This window comes from Mirounga leonina, unplaced genomic scaffold (genome assembly GCF_011800145.1).
Source record: "Mirounga leonina isolate KUSES-001 unplaced genomic scaffold, KU_Mleo_1.0 Mir_176, whole genome shotgun sequence".
In the NCBI taxonomy this organism is placed as follows: Eukaryota; Metazoa; Chordata; class Mammalia; order Carnivora; family Phocidae; genus Mirounga; species Mirounga leonina.
Window position 1 is genome coordinate 19,661,411 of NW_023270454.1, and position 10,116 is coordinate 19,671,526.

The window sequence follows — 10,116 nt, forward strand, 5'->3', positions numbered from 1 at the left end:
TGAATAACTAAAGAAAATATGTTATGTATATACAATAGAGTATTACACAGCCATAAAAAAGAATGAAATCTTACTTTGCAACAATATAGGTGGACCTAGAGGGTATTATGCTAAATTAAATAAGAAAAAGAAATATACTGTATGATTCATGAATATGCACAATCTAAAAGGCAAATGAAAAAACAGAAACAGTCGTTTGTTTGCATGAGTCACTGCCCATTCTGGGAAGGACTCCTCCTATTGACACCTTTGGCTCAAGGATTCAAAATTAACCAAGTAGAACCTTCCCTGGAAATGTGCTATAATTTAAGATACTTCCTACCCTTTCCTTCCTTTTGTCCTACCTTCCAAGGTGTAAAATATGCATCATTTTCTGAAGTCCTCACCTGCTTTCTTCCCCTAAAATATCTTGTACATACTACCAAACTTAGTGTCTGCTTCTTGGCTGACCTGAACAAATGTAAATGGTACCAAGAGTTGTCTAAAAACATATTAAAAGGGGATTTTTGACTGGCTCACTCATTGCTGGAAAGGCAAAAACTACATTATTCTGTGTAATGGAACAAAGACAATCAGTCACATAAGATGGCAGCCATTTGCAAAAGGTTTTACTTATAGTGATATGGGAAAATGGCAGATGCAGGGGAAGTATAGGTGTGATGTTCAGAAATTTGTAAAATACCAGAGGAGGGGAATTTGTAGAGTGTCTACAAAGATACTGGAGTTGACTGGTTACTATTTAGTTGTATCAAAGTCCTTTAGAGAGATAAGATGAAACTAAGGGTTCCTGACAAACACTTCAAGATGAAGTGCAAGAGTCAGAGCACTTCTTTGGTAAGTTACAAAGGGACCATTTATCTCCTTCATTAGAAGAGCAGTCACAATTGAGCAATGATTTGAAAAGGCAATAATATCACAGAGCTACAGACATTTGAATGTTCAGCAATATAGATATGTCATGCTATCTTTAGGGACTCGGACCCTGAAATACGGGATAAGGACATCTGAACTGATATACATGAGGACACTGGCTCTGCAAGACAATACATGCCCCATTAAAAGATGGTGTATGTCCTCCCTTACTGTGGATTATAATTAGGATTAAATACTATCATAATTCCAATGGACATTTACTGGGCTTGGGAAAGGAGAAAAGCTATATATTGAAGAAGTTGCAAAAATAAGCTGGCAGAGAAATACCCCTGGGATTGGTTGATCAAGACAGCTGAATACCAGACTGGGTGAGAAATAATTCATTGATGTGGGGGCACTTTCTAAGGACATGGAATTTAACAAAGATTGAAAACCTGTCACAGTTAGCAACAGAATAAAGATCGTCTAATGCTGAGGAAGACATTGATCCTGGAGGTGTAATGGACATTTATGCTACTTTGTAAGAGGTGGTAAAGATTGCTCTTGTCCATGATGGCCTAGCACATGGAATTTACAAAGCTACCCAAGCTTTAGACAAGTGTCAAGCCCATTTTTGTGTGCTTGCATCCATCTCTAATGAGCCTATGTATGCCAAATTGGTGGAGGCCCTTTGTGCTGAACACCGAAACAACTTCATCAAGGTTGATAACAAGAAACTAGGGGAATAGATAGGCTTCTGTAAAACTGACAGAGGGAAAATGCTGAAAGTGGTTGGTTGCAATTGTGTGGTAGTCAAGGACGATGGCAAAGAGTCTCAAGCCAAGGTCACCATTGAGAAATACTTCAAGTTCAAGAAATGAACAAATAAAAAACACTTGGCTTTTATTCAGTAGAAGGAGGCAGGGGAGGGAGCAGGAGAGAAGGGGGAGGAAGAGGAAAAGCAGCAGCAGCAGCTGCCTGTGGAGTCAGATAACTAGGGAGACATTTCAGTATACAGCCAATGTAAATATCTCACTGGAGACCTGACAACCTGGCTCCAGGTGGTACTGGGGATATCTTAGTAAGAGACTATTAGAAAAGAATTGTAGGATTTGGGTTTGTGTTTAGTAGTTTCATTTTTTGTAGCATTTAAGAAAGTGAGACTTGCTTTATTTAAATGTTATAAGGAAGCACAGGTATTTATATGATTAGTTTTTAGCAAATCTATCTAGAAAAAGACTAGGTCTAGGCCAAAGCTCTGTTTGGTAAAGAAACCACAGTCACTTACGTTAGCCAGGATAGAAGTATGTTTGGCCATTTTTGTGTTTTAGACAATGTTCGTGTTTTATCTATATTCAGGTATGATTTCAGAATGATCTTGTTTTTGTCTTGATTCATCATAGTCACAGAGCAGCCTTGTTTAATGTTGATATTCTGTGAATTATTTTTTATATTCAACCTAGAACATAAGACCTAGCTGAGCATACTAGGCTACTTCCTACATGTCAGTGCTGCCTTTCTCTTTCTCAGTAGTACTTGTATTTGAAAGCAAATAATTTAAAATAAATATGCATACAGAAATACATTTGGGTATGCATTGGCTAACTCAATTACTTTTAATTTCAGTGGAAATTTTAAGTTGAATAATGACAATATTGTAATACCTTTTTTTTTTCTGAGTTCTGTCAAACCTCCTCCCACAGCATATTAGTGCTATTTTTGGATCTACTTTTTGTTATTCATAAAATATATGGTACCAGATAACACAATCACCTATTGTTGCAGTAGAAGTTTTTATAAACAAAATAAACTACTGTATTTTTACATTTGCCTTCCTTTATTTAAAATCACTTAGAAAAATATTTTAAATTGTGTTTCTAATATATATATACACACACACACACACACACACACACAATGCACTATTACTCAGCCATCAGAAAGGATGAATACTTACCATTTTCACTGATGTGGATGGAACTAGAGGGTATTATGCTGAGGGAAATAAGTCAAGCAGAGAAAGACAATTATATGGTTTCACTCATATGTGGAATATAAGAAATAGTGCAGAGGATCATAGAGGAAGGGAGGGAAAGCTGAAAGAGAAGTCATCAGAAAGGGAGAAAAACCATGAGAGACTCTTAAATATAGGAAACAAACTGAGGGTTGCTGGGGGGATGGAGTTTTTGGGTGATGGACATTAAGGAGTGCACGTGATGTGACGAGCACTGGATACTATACACATCTGATGAATTCTTGAACTCCACATCTGAAACTAATGATGTACTATGTGTTGATAATTGATTTTAAATTAAAAAAAACCAGCTATATCAAAAATTACATTAAATTTTTTCAGCATTCCAATTAAAAGCAGAGATTGTCATATAATTAGAAAATAGGACATATCTATTTAAATGACATCTGTAAAAAATATACTTTATACATAAAGACACTAAAAGCAAACAAACAAACAAACAAACAAAAAACAAGAAAATGTCTATTACTATCAGGCAAAATAGAATACAGCATAAAAGTTTATTCTTGCTTTTGTTTCCCTAGCCTTTGGAGATGTATCTTGAAAGAAGTTCCTGTGGCCGATGTCGAAAAGATTACTGCTTATAATCTCCTCTAGGATTTTGATGGATTCCTGTCTCACATTGAGGTCTTTCATCCACTTTGAGTTTATCTTTGTGTATGGTATTAGAGAATGGTCGAGTTTCATTCTTCTGCATGTGGCTGTCCAATTTTCCCAGCACCATTTATTGAAGAGACTGTCTTTTTTCTATTGCATGATTTTTCCTGCTTTGTCAAAGATTATTTGACCATAGAGTTGAGGGTCCATATCTGGGCTCTCTATTCTGTCCCATTGGTCTATATGTCTGTTTTTGTGCCAGGACCATGCTGTCTTGGTGATCGCTGCTTTGTAATATAGCTTGAAATCGGGCAATGAGATGCCCCCAGCTTTGTTTTTCTTTTTCAACATCTCCTTGGTGATTCAGGGTCTTTTCTGAGTCCATACAAATTTTAGGATTGTTTGTTCCAGCACTTTGAAAAATGTCATTGGAATTTTGATCAGGTTGGCATTGAAGGTATAGATTGCTCTGGGTAGCATAGACATTTTAACAATATTTATTCTTCCCACCCATGCGCATGGAATATTTTTCCATCTTTTTGTGTCTTCTTCAATTTCTTTCATGAATGTTCTGTAGTTCCTAGACTATAGATCCTTTACCTCTTTGGTTAGGTTTATTCCAAGGTATCTTATGGTTTTTGGTGCTATTGTAGATGGAATTGTTTCTCTAATTTCTCTTTCTACAGTTGCATTGTTAGTGTATAAGAAAGCAACTGATTTCTGTGCATTGATTTTGTATCCTGCCACATTACTGAATTGCTGGATGAGTTCTAGTAATTTGGGGGTGGAGTCTTTGGGGTTTTCCACATAAAGTATCATGTCATCTGCGAAAAGAGAGAGTTTGACTTCTTCTTTGCCAATTTGAATACCTTTTATTTCTTTTTGTTGTCTGATTGCTGTTGCTAGGACTTCTAGTACTATGTTGAACAACAGTGGTGAGAGTGGGCATCCTTGATGTGTTCCTGATCTTAAGGGAAAGGCTCTCAGCTTTTCCCCATTGAGGATGATATTCGCTGTGGGTTTTTCATAGATGGATTTTATGAACTTGAGGAATGTTCCCTCTATCCCTATACTCTGAAGAGTTTTAATCAGGAAAGGATGTTGTATTTTGTCAAATGCTTTTCCTGCATCAATTGAGAGGACCATATGATTCTTCTCCCTCCTCTTATTAATGTGTTCTATCACATTGATTGATTTGTGAATGTTGAACCACCCTGGCATCCCGGGGATAAATCCCACTTGGTCGTGGTGGATGATCCTTTTAATGTATTGTTGGATCCTATTAGCTAGGATTTTGTTGAGGATTTTGGAATCCATATTCATCAGGGATATCAATCTGAAATTCTCCTTTTTGATGGGGTCTTTGCCTGGTTTGGGGATTAAGGTAATGCTGGCCTCATAGAATGAGTTTGGAAGTTTTCCTTCTGTTTCTATTTTTTGAAACAGCTTCAGTAGAATAGGTATTATTTCTTCTTTGAATGTTTGGTAGAATTCCCCCAGGGAATCCATCAGGCCCTGGACTCTTGGTTTTTGGGAGGTTTTTGATCACTGCTTCAATCTCATTACTGGTTATTGGCCTATACAGGTTGTCGATTTCTTCCTGTTTCAGTCTTGGCAGCTTATAGGTTTCCAGGAACGCTTATAGGTTTCATCCAGATTGCTCAGTTTATTGGCATATCATTGTTGATAATAATTTCTAATAATTGTTTCTATTTCCTTGGTGTTACTCATGATCTCTCCCCTTTCATTCATAATTTTATTAATTTGGGTCCTTTCTCTTTTCGTTTGGATAAGTCTGGCCAGTGGTTTATCAACCTTATTAATTCTTTCAAAGAACCAACTTCTAGTTTCGTTGATTTGATCTACTGTGTTTCTGGTTTCTAATTCATTGATTTCCACTCTAATTTTAATTATTTCTCTTCTAATGCATGGCTTAGGCATCGTTTATTGCTTTTTCTCTAGTCCTTTAAGGTGTAGAGTTAGTTGGTGAATTTGGGATTTTTCTGTTTTTTTGAGTGAGGCTTTGGATGGGCTATGTATTTCCCCCTTAGGACCGCCTTTGCAGTATCCCAAAGGTTTTGGACTGATGTTTTTTCGTTCTCATTGATTTCCATGAATCATTTAAGTTCTTCTTTGATTTCCTGGTTGACCCAAACATTCTTGAGCAGAGTGGTCTTTAGCTTCCAAGTGTTTGAATTTCTGCCAAATTTTTTCTTGTGATTGAGTTCCAGTTTTAGAGCATTGTGGTCTGAGAATATGCAGGGAATAATCTCAATCTTTTGGTATTGGTTAAGACCTGATTGTGACCCAGTGGTCTATTCTGGAGAAAGGTCCATGTGCACTCGAGAAGAATGAGTATTCTGTTGTTTTAGGGTGGAATGTCCTGTAAATATCTATGAGGTCTATCTGGTCCAGTATATCATTCAAAGCTCTTGTTTCCTTGTTGATTTTCTGCTTAGATGATCTGTCCATTGCTGAGAGTGGAGTATTGAGGTCTCCTATAATTAACGTATTGTTATCAATATGACTCTTTATTTTGGTTAACAGTTGGCTTATGTAGATGGCTGCTCCCATGTTGGGGGCATAGATATTCACAATTGTTAGATCTTCTTGTTGGATAGACCCTTTAAGAATGATATAGTGTCCTTCTGTGTCTCTCACTACAGACTTTAGTTTAAAATCTAATTTGGCATGGAAGATGGATCTTCATACCTTCACTTTCAGTCTGGATGTATCTTTAGGTTCAAAACGAGTCTCTTGTAGACAGCATATGGATGGGTCCTGTCTTTTTATCCAATCTGCAACCCTGTGCCATTTTATGGGAGCATTTAGGCCATTCACATTGAAAGTGATTATTGAAAGATATGAACTAATTGTCATCATGTTGCCTGTGAAGACGTGTTTTTATAGATTGTCCCTGTAAATTTCTGTTGTATATCACTCTTGGGGTCTTTCTCTTTTTATAGAACCCCCCTTAATATTTCTGGCAGGGCCAGCTTAGTGGTCACATATTCTTTCAGTTTCTGCCGGTCATGGAAGCTCTGCATCTCTCCCTCCATTCTAAATGACAGCCTTACCAGATAAAGTGTTCTTGGCTGCATGTTCTTCTCGTTCAGTACCCTGAATATGTCTTGCCAGGCCTTTCTGGCTTGCCAGTTCTCTGTGGATAGGTCTGATGTTATTCTGATGTTCCTCCCTTTGTACATAAGGAATCTCTGCCCCGTAACTGCCCTTAAGATGGTTTCCTTGGTTCTAAGATTTGCAAGTTTTACTATTACATGCTGGGGTGTTGGCCTGTTTTCCTTGATCTTGGGAGGGGTCCTCTCTACCTCTAGGATGCGAATATTTGTTTCATTCCCCAGATTAGGGAAGTTCTCAGCTACGATTTGCTCAAATACATCTTCTAGTCCTCTATCTCTCTCTCCACCCCCCCGTGATTCCAATTATTCTGACATTGGAATGCTTCATGGTGTCACTTATTTCTCTGATTCTATTTTCATGGATTCTGAGTTGTTTTTCACTTACCTCCTCTTTTCCCTTTTTATCTATTATATTGTCTTCCAGGTCGCTTATTCGTTCTTCTGCCTCACTTACCCTAGCTGTTAGATTATCTAGATTGGACTGGATCTCATTGATAGCATTTTTAAGTTCTGCCAATTCAGCTTTCATTTCTGCCCTTAGAGACTCTATGTTGCCATTAATTGATTTCTCCATTCTAGCCATTGTCTTCACAATTGCTAGCCTGAATTCCATCTCTGACATCTTGGTTATATCTGCGTCCATTTGTAAATCTGCAGCATAAGTCATGATCTCTGAGTCTTTTCTATTTTGGGGGTTCCTCTTCCTAGTCATTCTGTTGATGGGTGTTTGAGGGAATGTATAGAGTCCAAATTATTGACCAGAACCCAAGCAAGATGCACCTGTTTTCTTGGGATCTTAGGGCTGCTGGTCTCTTGTTTTCCCAGCCTGTCTTCTGCGGAGGGGCCTGCCACGCTGTTCCTCAGGCAACCCTGCTTGGGTGGAGTTGCCCTGTCCCCCTGTGGTGAGGGATGGGCTCAGCGGGAATCAGTTTTGGGGGCTTTTGTTCTCTGGCGGCTTTCCCTGGTGGCTTTCCGTGTCTCTTCCATGAGTCAGAGCAGAAGAAACTGTTTCCAACCCTCTGCCTCAGAGCAGAGAGACCGCAGTCTGTTCTTCCATGAGCTCTCCAGGCCACACTGTCTCCATTTCTGTCCGTGCTGCTATAAACTGCAGCATCCTGGGTTGTGTGCCCCTCCACAGTGCCCCCAGTCCTACCTCCAGGTCAGGGCACGTCTCTGCCCTTTGTGCTTCTAAAACCGCCAGCCACTCCCAGTTCACATGCGCGATCCCGCTGCTCCAGGTTTCTGCCCCAGGGGCTGTCCTAAAGTCCTTTCCCCACCGCTACCAGTCTGCGAGTCTGTTGCCTGTCCCCAGCGCATGAGTTTGTGGCTCACCAGCGGTGTAGGATCCCCATGGCCAGGCACCCTCCCACTGCTGTTTATCCTCCAATATCTGCCCACAGAATCAGGGCTCCCCACTTTGAACCTCAAAACCAACTGCCTGCGATATTCTGTTTGCAGAGATCCAGATCTTTCATCTCAGGCTGGTTTTGTGCATGCTCAGAATGGTCTGGTAGATATCCAGCTCAGTTCCAGGGACCAGTTGAAATAGGGTCCCCTACTCCTCTGCCATCTTTCCTTCTCTCTGCTTTTTCTGCATCTATTGAGAGGATCATATGGTTGTTGTCCTTTTATTAATGTGATATATCATGTTGATTGATGTGCGAATGTTGAACTATCCTTTCATCCCAGGAATAAATCTCACTTTGTTGTGGTGAATAATCCTTTTAATGTACTCTTGGATCCTATTGGCTTCTATATTAGTGAGAATTTTGGCATCTATGTTCATCAGGGATATTGATCTGTAATTCTCCTTTTTGGTGGGGTCTTTGATTTGGGGATCAAGGTAATGCTGGTCTCATAGAATGAGTTTGGAAGTTTTCCTTCCATTTCTATTTTTTGAAACACCTTCAGAAGAATAGGTATTAATTCTTCTTTAAATGTTTGGTAGAATTCCCCTGGGAAGCAATCTGGCCCTGGATTCTTGTTTGTTGGGAAATTTTTGATTACTGCTTCAATTTGTTTGATGGTTATGGATCTGTTCAAATATTCTATTTCTTCCTGTTTCAGTTTTGATAGTTTGTATATTTCTAGGAATGCATCCATTTCTTCCAGATTGCCTAATTTGTTGTCATATAATTGCTTATAATATTCTCATATAATTGTTTGTATTTCTTCAGTGTTGGTTATGATCTCTCCTCTTTTATTCATCATTTTGTTTATTTAGGTCCTTTCTCTCCTTTTGATAAGTCTGGCTAGGGGTTTATTGATCCTATTAATTCTTTCAAAAAACCAGCTTCTAGTTTCATTGATCTATTCTACTGTTCTTTGGGTTTTGTATTTCATTGGTTTCTGCTCTAACCTTTATTTCTCTTCTCCTGCTTGGTTTAGGCTTTATTTGCTGTTCTTTCTCCAGCTCCATTATGTGTAAGGTTAGCTTGTTTATTTGAGACTTTTCTAATTTTTTTGAGAAAGGCTTGTATTGTTATGTACGTCATTCTTAGGACTGCCTTTGCTGCATCCCAAAGGTTTTGAACAGTTGTGTTTTCATTTTCATTTGTTTCCACAAATTTGTTTCTTCTTTAATTTCCTGGTTGACACGTTGACTCTTTATTGGGATACTCCTTAACCTCCAATTATTTGAGTTCCTTCCAAATTTCCTCTTGTGATTGAGTTCAAGTTTCAAAACATTGTGTTATGAAAATATGCCAGGAATAATCCCAATCTTTTAGTACCAGTTGAGGCCTGATTTGTGACCTAGTATGTGATCTATTCTGGAGAATGTTCCATGTGCACCCGAGAAGAATGTGTATTCTGTTGCTTTAGGATGGAATGCTCTGTAGGTATATGTGAAGTCTATCTGGTCCAGTATGTCATTCAAAGCCCTTGTTTCCTTATTGATCTTCTGCTTAGATGATCTGTCCATTGCTATGAGTGGGGTATTAAATTCCCCCACTATTATTGTATTATCATCAATGTGTTTTTTTTTTTTTAAGATTTTATTTATTTATTTGCGAGAGAGAATGAGAGACAGAGAGCATGAGAAGGAGGGTCAGAGGGAGAAGCAGACTCCCCGCTGAGCAGGGAGCCCGATGCGGGACTCGATCCCGGGACTCCAGGATCATGACCTGAGCCAAAGGCAGTCACTTAACCGACTGAGCCACCCAGGCGCCCCAATGTGTTTTTTTTTAACTTTGTTATTATTTGGTTTATATAATTTACTGTTCCTAATTTCGTAGCATAAATATTAATAATTGTTAAAGGGTCTGTCCAACAAGAAGTTCTAGGTATGATATAGTATCCCTTCTTCATCCCTTACTACAGTCTTTGGTTTAAAATCTAATTTGTCTGATATAAGGATTGCTATCCCAGCTTTCTTTTGATGTCCATTAGCATGATAAATGGTTTTCCACTCCCTCACTTACAATCTAAAATGAGTCTCTTTTAGACAGCATTTGGATGGGTCTTGCTTTTTTATCTAATCTGATACCCTGT

At 38.6% G+C, this 10,116-nt stretch overlaps 1 pseudogene; it reads left to right on the plus strand.

Moving 5' to 3' along the window:
• Positions 1 to 804: 804 nt before the first annotated feature.
• Positions 805 to 2,072, plus strand: LOC118022515 (annotated as a pseudogene).
• Positions 2,073 to 10,116: the final 8,044 nt, after the last annotated feature.